Below are 12,110 nucleotides of genomic sequence, written 5' to 3' on the forward strand. Positions count from 1 at the left end.
AACGAATCCAGTTGTTTGTGTCATCCGTTTCTGGAAAGTAGCTGCGTAATTGCGCACCCAACTTACTCAGATGCTTCGCTATATCACATTTGACATGGTCCGTAAGCTTGTGTTCATTTGCACACAAAATAAATCATACAATGATAGAAAGACCTGTGTGTTGTCCTTGTTAATGCAGACAGAGAAGAGTTGCAGGAACTCTTAGCAGAGGAAAATGTGAGGTGCCGGTACTCAGTTTTGGTGAGCTCCTGCCTAAGTCAAGTATTGTGTTTAGGTAAAAAGACAAATAATGTCCCATTTGGAACACTGACAATTTTTTATTTTTTTTCACTCAATCTGATTGGGTGGACCTGGCCCACCCAGTCCCACCCTTGTCTACACCTATGGTCTGTTGATCAACTGAGGTGAATGAACTTACAGCAGCCAAGGTGATAATGGCTAGGATCACTTTTGCTTGTTTTTGCTGTTCTCCAAATATCATTTAAGATTTTATTTTATTGTATAGAAATGCAGTAAATGAGCTTTAACTTTCCAAAAGAAATCCTGCGGGGGCAGGGAGGGACATTTCCCTCATTCCTGTCCTCACTAAAACTCAAACCCTGGTTACGGCCCTGGTAATGGGGATATTAATTGCTTCCCCTGGTCCTGTGGCCATTGCTAAGGTCAACGGCATCATGGACTTTACCCAGAACGAATACATGTTTGCCAAAAACCTGGTTGCCTCTGCAATAAGGCGAACACTTGGCCACAAGTGAATCTTCCAGCAAGACAATAACCTCAAGCACACATCAAAATCCACAAAGAAATTATAAACTGATCACAATCAATATTGTTCAATGGCCATCTCAGTCTCCAGACAAAACATTTTAGAAAATGGATCAGGGTTGTTATCCTTGCAAGGTGAGATATTGAAGGGTTTTGACAATTTTTATTTTTGAAAAATGTTTTCGACTTGATAAACAAAATCTCTTTCTCTGAGCAATTGTATTCCTATAAAGTACAATAAAGCTCAGTATTTGTATTATTTATTTTATACAGTATTTTTTTACCATCTTTGTCAAGGGTGCCAATAATTCTGTTTAGATTGCTATGGTCTGAAAAAACTAAATCTGTCGATACCATAGTAAGATGTTGCACTGTATGCTATTTAATTTCTACATTTTTCTATAGGTTGTTATCAATAAGACGTCACAATACGGTGCAGAGAGTTCGATTAGCCTGCTGGGGGGCAAGGAGACCACAGCTCTGCTAAAACCATTGACAACTGCATAACATTTAAGGGATTGTAAACATTTATTGAATTGTTTGGTTGTAATATCATCATCTCGTGAAGAGCATACAGTGCCTTCAGAAAGTACTAAAACCCCTTGACTATTCCACATTATGTTGTGTTACAGCCTGAATTAAAATTCAAAATATATATATACAGTTGAAGGCGGAAGTTTACATACACCTTAGGCAAAAACATTTAAACTCAGTTTTTCACAATTCCTGACATTTAATCTGAGTAAAAATTCCCTGTTTTAGGTCAGTTAGGATCTCCACTTTATTTTAAGAATGTGAAATGTCAGAATAATAGTAGAGAATTATTTATTTCAGCTTTTACTTCTTTCATCACATTCCCAGTGGGTCAGACGTTTGTTTAAAATTGTTTAACGTGGGTCAAACGTTTCAGGTAGCCTTCCACAAGCTTCATACAATAAGTTGGGTGAACTTTGGCCCATTCCTCCTGACAGAGCTGGAGAAACTGAGTCAGGTTTGTAGGCCTCCATGCTCGCACACACTTTTTCAGTTCTGCCCACAAATTTTCTATGGGATTGAGGTCAGGGCTTTGTGATGGCTACTCCAATACCTTGACCTTGTTGTCCTTAAGCCATTTTGCCACAACTTTGGAAGTATGCTTGGGGTCATTGTCCATTTGGAAGACCCATTTGTGACCAACTGTTGGAGGAGATTCAAGTCTACACTTGGTTTTTGTACTAAATGCTGAAGACTTAATATAATGTCTCTAAACTTGTTGGTTCGTAGGTTCTGGAGACAAGGACAGCCAGATATTCATCTGGGTAGTGAGGATTTGTGGTATTTAACAGTTTCAATAATTAACATCAGTACATTTAATTCTGATTTCATTGATTTAATAGAATGGCAATTAGTAGTGCATTTTTTATATTATAGCTAATGTAGTATCTAAAAGTTAAATGCACAATCTTTAAACAGTAATTAAGTTCATGTCAGATGTGATAATATTACACACATACACTGAGTGTACAAAAAATGACTTAGCCTGACTAGGTAAATCCAGGTGAAAGCTATGATCCCTTATTGATGTCACCTGTTAAATCCATTTCAATCAGTGTAGATGAAGGGGAGGAGACCGGTTAACCCTCCCGTCGTCCTCGTATTGTGTCTAGCCCCCGCGTCCTCCGGGTCACCCTGTCCCGTCCTGGCTAAAGGCCCAATGTGCGCAAGTGTGACAGTATGCGTGCGTGTGAACAGCCTTTGCAGATGTATTTCTTACACCTGCAGCACACAGTGTGTTTCTTGGAGTCCTTCTTGGGTGGGCAGAGCTGACACCTCTTCCTCTTACTTGCCCCGGTGGCCAGGGCAGCGGCCGTGCCAGCGGCGGGCTCCTCGCGCTGTTGATCACGAGCCGCCGTAGCACTCTGTAGGACTTTGACAAGTGCTGACGCCGCTTCGGTGCGGGGGAGATGCTGCCTTCTTTGGATCAGCGGCTTCACAAGTGCCTTTCCCAGCTGCTCGAGGAACACCCTGCGCTTGTTCCGTTTGCGAGGCATCCAGTCAGGCTTGATCTCTCGTCATTTGACAAAGGCGTTGTAGGAGGACACGTCGAGGATGTTGTGGAAGACGACCAGGGGCCAGTGGGCAGTCATCCGTCTGCAGCTGTAGGTGCCAACCACCTTGTCTAGGTTGTCCACGCCGCCCTTGTTGTAGTCTAGGATGACGGCCGGCTTCCTGTCGCGGCGATCGCTAATGTCGCCTTCTGTGTGCAGCGTGCTCAAAAGTAGCATGTTCTTGTTTTTCTTTGCCAGGTAGGACACTAGAGTGGCGGTGGGCGTGAAGGCAAACCTGGAGGACAGGACCTGTCTGCCCTTGGACTCGAGCAGCGTGGGCAGGAGCTCGGCCTTGTTCTTTCTCACCGTGCCGGTGTACACTTGCATCTTCCAAGCGTAGCTGGACTTGGCGTCGCAGGCCACCCACGACTTGATGCCGTATTTCGCCGGCTTGCTGGGGATGTACTGACGGAAAGGACAGCGGCCTTTTGGAAAGGGGAGAAGAGATTAGCCTCGTTACTGTCTCATTGGGGCCAACGGCCTTTTGTGTTACACATGCTGCTACTGCTGCTAGTGCTGCCACAGCCGCTGCTACAGCCGCTACAGCTACTACCTCTCTATAGACACGCACGCACACACAGGCACACACTCACGCACGCATTCACACACACACAGTACCTCTGAACGTGACCAGTTGCTCGTCCACCGTCACGTCAGGCCCCGGGTTGTAGAGGGCCGGCAGCCGCGCCTCCCACAGGTCCCAGACCTCTCTTATGGCTGCAAGTTTGTCCGTGGCGAGTCTTGCGGGTCTCGACTGGCGGTCGTCGAATCGCAGCAGCCTCGAGTACCTGTGAAAGATCTTGAGTGGCATGGTGCCTCGGAACACGGTCCTGCCGCTCTCGGCGTCCCACAGGCTGGCCGCGGCCTCGCCTCGGGACCTGTAGACGCCCGCTAGGATCAGCAGCCCTACGTAGGCGCACAGGTCCGTGGCGTCCATGGGTCGCCAGCCGTCGCCGTATTTTCTGGCCCCGTGCAGGTTCGTCATTTCCACAACTATCCCTTCTATCGCCGGTGTGACTTACAGGTGGAAGGCGGACACGATGTCGCGCGCCTGGGTCGCGGCATAGGCCGTGGGGCCCGGAGTCTCGTCCGGCCCGGCAGATCGCGCAGGCCCTGCGGCGGCCGTAGGCCACGTGGGCCCATTCGATTTTGCCGTTTTTCGACAGCAACGGCGTCTCCCTTTGGTCCGGAGCCGAGGAGATCTCTTCCTCGTGTTGGTCCTCGTGCTCGCCCTCGGGGGCTTCCTCGGGCTCTCCCTCAGAAGAGGGAGGAGAAGCCTCGTCGATCTCGCCGCGCACGGGGTTGTATTCCTCCCCGTCTTAATCTTCCGAAACCTCTTCCTCCTCCTCCTCGGAATCTGAGTTTCTTGGTCCACGCTGGACAAGATCTGTTCTAGAACCTGCGCGGCCGTGAAGCGAGCGGCGGGGAAGAGCGCACTTGGCACGGGTGGGGCGCCGGTCACTTTGTGTGTGTGTGCCGCTGACAATATTAGTATCCTCACTACGCCCGGCCGGCCGGCTTACGCGGGAGACCAAGACCTGAAAATGCACGAGGCTCGCTTGCGCGCGTGTGTGTAGCCGTGTGCAGTTGACCCACCCCACCCGAGCCACAATAACACTTGACTGCTCTCTAGCACACAGTGGAGCATGTATGGACCTGTGTAGTGGCTGGCAGGGTCGCTCTGACCCACGAGCACAGAGCGGGAGCCCTGGAAATACAGGGACTGGGTCGCTCTGACCCACCGAGCACAGAGCACAGAGCGGGGAGCCCTCCACACACAGGACCTGGGTCACCCTGACCTGAGGACCACGGGAGGGTTATAGAAGGATTTTGAGACAATTGAGACAATGGATTGTGTATGTGTACATCGCTGCTGGGTTTTTCATGCTCAACATTTTCCCGCGTGTATCAAGAATGGCCCACTCGTTTAATGCATTTATTGTTAATTAAAAAAATTTGGGGTTGCATATATGTATTTGTAAGTCTGTCACCATATAAAATACTCCCATGATTTCAAAAGTTATACCAATTAAGTTATGGCATGTGCAGTGTATTTGTTATTGCCTTTTGGAAACCAACTCACAAGGATTTGGAAAGAGTGAGTGTGGATGATATTGGCTAATTCATGTGTGGGCGTTGAGGGTCAGTGCACGCTGGGTCAAACAGTAGTTGAATCTCAATAGTTTCCTTTCCTTAATCTGAATTAATGTGGGTAAAAAACAGAACTGTTGAAAGCGAATACATCCACAATATTGCTTTCCTCTGTCCCATGTTTCAGATCAGTGCAGCCACTGAGGACTATTGAGATGCACCCAGTGAAGGAGGTTAGCTTCAAGACAGAGTTTGTATCTGTGGGTAGTCTAGCGTTCGACCCAGCACAAGCTCAGATCATTAATTTATTGTCAGGTGTTTTCTGTGAAGCTGTTTGTCTCAGAGCCTGACTTAACAGGATAGACCTAAAGTGTCAGCTAAAACTATCTGGAACTGGGACTGGACAAAGAGAGGACAGAGATCCGGTAAGAACACGCACTTGCTGGCACACACCACCCCAATGGATAGTAATCAAAAAACACAATCTTTTTCAATGTTTTTAAAATTAATTTGAAAGTGAATTGAAATATGTACAGATTAGTTAAACAAATTCAGGTTCTAGCAGTTACGACTGACTGACCAAGATTCATCAGTCATGTTGCTTCATTGTAAAAATACCAGTATTAGGAAATGAGTGATTATTTTTCAACATTCTATCAACAGGTTGTTTTGCTGTCAACCTTCATTATTATGAAATACTTGGCAGGAGTCCTGTTGCTCTTGACAACAATGCTCACTACAGTCTACAGTGCAGAGGTGGGTGACCCCAGTTGTACATATTATTTGAATATATTGGTGACACAATTTACAGGAAGCCAGAGCATTATGTATGTAGCCATATACAGTATATATGCTAATACTGAATCGCTATCCTCAGCAGTGGCACAATAATTCTAACACTGTATAGCTGTCCTCAGTAGTGCCAGAATGATTGTAATGCTGTATAGCTGTCCTCAGCAGTGCCAGAATGATTGTAATGCTGTATAGCTGTCCTCAGCAGTCCCAGTGCCGCTGTGACGAGGAGCGGTTGAACATAGAACCGAGCTCGGTGGACGACAGCTAACCGGCGTGCAGGGAGGAGATGATGGGGAACATCACCGCAGGTGACCTGCTGACCAGAGAACGCCAGGCCAGCCCCTCTTTCTCCACCGCCTGGTCACAAGCTGAACGCTGCAAGATGACTGTGGCGAACCTCGCTGACCCTCTACACAAACACATACAACCGCACCTTCCCTTTGATCTTCGACGTGGAAGCCAGATATCTGGGCCCTGATGCAAATGTTTACCGCTGGTGCTTCCTGTTCAAGTCCCTCCACTTCCTGTTGACCGATGCCCTACGGCTCATGATAGGTCGGGAGGAGGCGGAGGCAGAGTTTGAGCAGAATGGGAAAGGCTGCCTGCTGGTGTATGCTGACAGCGGGCGCAGGGACAACTTGCGAGGGGAGGTGGGGCATCAGGTGCGCACCGGACCCTTTGTCCTGTCGTCCACGCGGCGGTACAGCTCCAGCTTTGATCTGACCATCCGAACATGCCACAGGCACCTGCTGCCCTGCTCCCACTCACGCCACTGTCGCTACTCTTCAGGCCTCTATGTGCTGGTGCCACCCTACGAGCTGTTCAGGGTGGTGGCGGTAAAGAAGGTACCTAACAAATGGAGAGGGGCTCTGACATGGCACTTCTACCTGGAGTCTATTGGCACTATGACCAACCTCAACTGCGCTATGACTTCTGCCATGTGACTGGCAAGTCAGTTTGTACAAAGGTCTAAGCCAGGGCTGTCCAACGCTGTTCCTACAGAGCTACCCTCCTGTAGGTTTTCACTCCAACCCCAGTTGTAACCAACCTGATTCAGCTTTTCAAGCAGCTAATTATTAGAATTAGGTGCGCTAGATGAGGGATGGAGTGAAAACCTCCAGGATGGTAGCACTCCAGGAACAGGGTTGGACAGCCCTGCTCTAAGCAAATAACATTTGTTTGAAGAATCGATTAATTGACTGATTTTAAGATTTTTCAGTAGACACTACTACCCACTATTCAGCCTTAAACATGGACTGCAATCATCACTTTTTCTCTCTCTACATATAAAACACTCAAACCTACTTTCCTAATGTACCTATACATCTCTCTAAACTCAAAATCCCTCAACAGTCTCTGCAGTGGCAATTTGGTAGATGTGGCAGTACAATCTGTGGTGATGTCTCCCTAATAGAGCTTTCAAACAGCAATGATGTCTTTCTAGTAGACCTGCCAGTGTCTGTCTCCAAGTACGGTCTGCATCCTCCAAAAGCCCCACATGCTCATTTGGTGCATCCAACTCAAACGTTCCATCTCCATAAACACTTCCCTCTCCATTTCCCTGCCTGCCCAAAGCATGTCTGCCAGCTCCCAGCATTGGTCGGGCTCCAGCAGGAACCCCCACCGGGACTCAGAGGTCAGGTAGCGTCGGACCTCCCTGCCCATCGAGGCGTCCACTAGCTCCCGCAGACCGCGGCAAAGTGCCACGGTGGTCTGAGGGTAATGCTCAGCTTTGATCGCCTCCTTAATGTATTCCGCCGTGATCTCTGTGACCTTTAAACTTTTCCCTAGACATGCTAGATCTAAGAGAGTCTGGTTGGGTGTTGTTGAGAGGCCAATGAGGAAGCAGAGGAAGAGGTCATAAGTTCCATGCGTATTCCATAAAACCCTGCCCACGGTGCATCTGTGGAGGTCTAAAAGAGTTTCTCTCCTGAACGTCCCTTTCAATTGTTGGCGGTAGTAGGTTGGAGTAGTAGGTTTATCCTTTTATTTGTGTAGGTGAGAAACACGTGCAGAGCAGTTAGGTAGTATTGAATGCCTGTGTACGCAAAGCGGTACATTTCCTCCAGGTACATCTTACACCCTGCTATGAGCGGCCTACACAACCTGTGGAATATGGAACTTTTGGAGACATGAATTCCGCATTTCTTCACATCGCTCTCGCTGAATATGAGGCTTCCTCTTTCCAGTTGTAGAAAAGCCAGCTTCCCAAGCTTACGAACAACCTCTCTGATAGATTCTGAGTGTTCACCATTTTGATCGTTCTTCAAACCGATATGAACGAGCAAAAAGTACGTGTAAAGTTGTGTCAGAGTGTCTATCTCGACACACTCTCCCGCCTCAGTATTTTCTAAAATGGCCGCCAACATCTCACAGCACAACGGTGTTTGATACAGGATGCAGAGGTTCCGTGATGACTAGGGCAATAGCTTTCATGACTAGGGAGATAGCTTTGTGCACCAGACTCTGATCGCCAAACCTCTTTCTAAAGAACTCCCTCCTCTGGGTGTCGTCAAAGCCCCGTATCTCTGTCAAGCACTGTTGATGGGTATGAAACTGGCAGCCGCAGGCCTGGTAGGGGGGAGGGAAGAAGCAGACGTAGGTGGAGGGAAGAAGCAGCTGACACCAGATGAGGTTCGCTCGGAGGATGGGCAAAGGCATCTCCTTATTGATGTCAGACTCCACTGATATGCTTTCAAAGTCCAGGGAAGGTTGAATTTGTCCAATCCGTCCAAGATGAAGTCCACTTTAGACCGACTCAGATCCAGACCAGCGTTCTCGCTCTCTGACGTCATGGACGAGTGGAAGTGGCTGATGAGGCCACTCAGACTGAAGCTCCGGTCAATTAGCCAATTGAGTTCACTGAAGGGAAAGACAAACAAGGAGTCGACATCGTGATTGGCTCTGTCCTCTGCTCAGTTAAAAACAAACTTCTAGACAATTGCCATCTTCCGTGAGCCCGCGGGTCCCTTCAACAGGACGGTTTTTACTTGAGGCCAATCCAGAGATAACGGTGGTTTGAAGATATTGTCAAGCTTGATTGTTGCTTCCTCATTAGCAGTGGGCATATCTGATGGTGACCTTACGGTTCCCGTGGCAGCATACCTATCGTTGTGCCATTGGATGTTGCCCTCGGTGATGAGGAGTTCCACATAGGAGTGTGTGAGGCACTGGCTCCGCACCTCTTGTCCTGCTGGTGTTCCATCACACAAAGACGCGCACCTCCCTCTCAGCTCTAATTTGAGTTTCTCCCTGACTCCTCCTACTGTTGGGATACACACAGAGAGAGAGAGAGAGAGAGATCGGGAATTCAGATTAGATTATTTAGGAATTTGTGCAGGTGAACAATTTATGTATGCATGCCGACGAGAGAAACATTCTGACTGAAACTAAATCTATTATTGTCTCGAGTGAACTTAGCTCTAAATGTTGTGTGCACAGTGAGATGAGCTACAGAATAAATGTCAATAGGAAGTAGATTCAGTATATAATTCCAGGCATATGAAAATCATGAAGAGATAAAATACTTACACTTGCTCCTCTGAGTATGGGCTGTACGTTCTCCCCCGGGGTATGTCACAATCCGTGGGGTTGGTCTGGGACACACTTGTGATTTCCTCCCGGAAGAGATTCACAGCAGGGTTGGGCTCAATTCAGCATGCTCTTGAATACAGGGTGGGAGTCATGTTTTGGCTGCTAAATGTACTAAAATGGGAATAGAATAGAAATGTCAACTTTCAAATGGTACCTCAAAGATGGTTGGAGGGCCACATCAGAGAATTCTGACCCTAGTGGGAATATCAGTTGTTTTAAATGATACTGTCAATCTTCCATAGGAAACAGGGTTGGGCTCAATTCAGAATTTAATTGAGAATGTCTGATAAATTCCAATTAGATTATTGAATTTGAATTGAATTCCAATTGAAGTAGTAAACAGGATATAGAATGGAATTAAAGAAAATAGAATTGAATTCAGTGAAATGAAAATGTCTCTTCTATTCTATATTAGCTGTATACTTGTACACAACACATCAAACGTGTCGTTATATACATGCACATAAAATATTGTTGAAACAATCAAATGAATGACCAAGGAAAACAAAACCTGCATGCGAAGTTATTATACTTAACTAATCACTTACATTTCGTTCAATATGGGGAAAATATTACATTTCCCAGAATACATTAGTTTACCCACAAGTTGACCCTGGCTTGAGGGCTTCAAAAAGAAGAGATCACATTTGGTGGAAATATAATTGGCTTTTCTAAGCACTGAGGTTAAAAGAGTATATGAACATTGTTTCCAGAGAAAAGTTACATATTTTTTGGTATCTGGAAGTGTGCCCTGTCAGATTCAATGAAACTCTCATGTTTTATAACTGAGTGGAATTTATTTTAATTGCAACAGAGGTTTTACTCTGCCCGCAAAATCTGTCCACCAAAATAAGCCCACGAAGTGAGAACATTTTGTATTGAGGTCCATGAGGGTATCGAATTTGGTCAACAAAAAACGTTATTGCTAATTTGCTACGTGAGACTTATTTGATTGAACAGAAATATTGTAATGGTTAGGTTGTTATGAATGCACATAAGTGGACACACGTGGCATTTCGGCAACTTTGAAAAAAATGACTTTAACTGAGTTGTGCCTGTTGTCATAGAGATAGACAGAGGACTCATCATTGATATAACCTGTTTTAGCATGGACATTACCAATGATGGCTTCAACCACTTTAAAGTAGTCAACTGGGTGAGGATTCCTATGAGATGGAAGTTATCAGCCAATGAAGAAGAAAAGTGGTCACTTGACCATTTTCTCAATCAAATCAAATGTTATTGCTCACATACACATGGTTAGCAGATGTTAATGTGAGTGTAGCAAAATGCTTGTGCTTCTAGTTCCGACCATGCAGTAATATCTAACAATTTCACCACAACTACCTTATACACACAAGTGTAAAGGAATGAATAAGAATATGTACATATGGATGAGCGACTGCCAAACGGCATAGGAAAGATGCAGTAGATGGTATAGAGTACAGTATACACATATGAGATGAGTAATGTAGGGTATGTAAACATTATATAAAGTGGCATTGTTTAAAGTGACTAGCGATAAATTTATTACATCCAATTTTTTATTATTAAAGTGGTTAGAGATTTGAGTCAGTATGTTGGCAGCAGCTATTCAATGTTAGTGATGGCTGTTTAACAGATGGCCTTGAGATAGAAGCTGTTTTTCAGTCTCTCGGCCCCAGCTTTGATGCACCTGTACTGACTTCGCCATCTAGATGATAGTGGGGTGAACAGGCAGTGGCTCAGGTGGTTGTTGTCCTTGATGATCTTTTTGGTCTTCCTGTGACATCGGGTGGTGTAGGTGTCCTGGAGGGCAGATAGTTTGCCCCCGGTGATGCGTTGTGCAGACTACCCTCTGGAGAGCCTTACGGTTGTGGGCAGAGCAGTTGCCGTACCAGGCGGTGATACAGTCCGACTGGATGCTCTCGATTGTGCATCTGTAAAAGTTTGTGAGTGGTTTTGGTGACATGCCAAATTTCTTCAGCCTCCTGAGGTTGAAGAGGTGCTGTTGCGCCTTCTTCACCACGCTGTCTGTGTGGGTGGACCATTTCAGTTTGTCCGTGATGTGTACGCCGAGGAACTTAAAACTTTCCACCTTCTCCACTACTGTCCCATCGATGTGGATAGGGGGGTACTCCCTCTGCTGTTCCCTGAAGTCCACAATCATTTTCTTTATTTTGACGTTGATTGTGAGGTTATTTTCCTGACACCACACTCCGAGGGCCCTCACCTCCTCCCTGTAGGCCGTCTCATCATTGTTGGTAATTAAGCCTACCACTGTAGTGTCGTCTGCAAACTTGATGATTGAGTTGGAGGCGTGCATGGCCACGCAGTCGTGGGTGAACAGGGAGTACAGGAGAGGGCTGAGAATGCACCCTTGTGGGGCCACAGTTTTGAGGATCAGCGGGGTGTAGAAGTTGTTACCTACCCTCACCACCTGGGGGGCGGCCTGTCAAAGTCCAGGACCCAGTTGCACAGGGCGGGGTCAAGACCCAGGGTCTCGAGCTTAATGACGAGTTTGGAGGGTATTATGGTGTTAAATGCTGAGCTGTAATCGATGAACAGCATTCTTACATAGGTATTCCTCTTGTCCAGATGGGTTAGGGCAGTGTGCAGTATGATTGTGATTGCGTCGACTGTGGCTCTATTGGGGCGGTAAGCAAATTGGAGTGGGTCTAGGGTATCAAGTAGGGTGGAGGTGATATGATCCTTGACTAGTCTCTCAAAGCACTTCATGATGACGGAAGTGAGTGCTTCGGGGGTGATAGTCGTTTAGCTCAGAGACTGGACATTGGC

General features: G+C 46.6%; 1 protein-coding gene and 1 pseudogene across 3 annotated transcripts in view; one reads left to right on the forward strand and one right to left on the reverse strand.

The window, feature by feature from the left end:
• The window catches only part of LOC139578934 (SLAM family member 5-like), a 209,514-nt gene that overhangs the window by 163,620 nt on the left and 33,784 nt on the right, over window positions 1-12,110 (reverse strand). The window lies entirely within an intron of this gene.
• On the forward strand, window positions 5,176-9,077 carry LOC139578942 (ecto-ADP-ribosyltransferase 4-like; annotated as a pseudogene).

This window comes from Salvelinus alpinus, chromosome 6, assembly GCF_045679555.1.
Source record: "Salvelinus alpinus chromosome 6, SLU_Salpinus.1, whole genome shotgun sequence".
NCBI classification, from domain to species: Eukaryota; Metazoa; Chordata; class Actinopteri; order Salmoniformes; family Salmonidae; genus Salvelinus; species Salvelinus alpinus.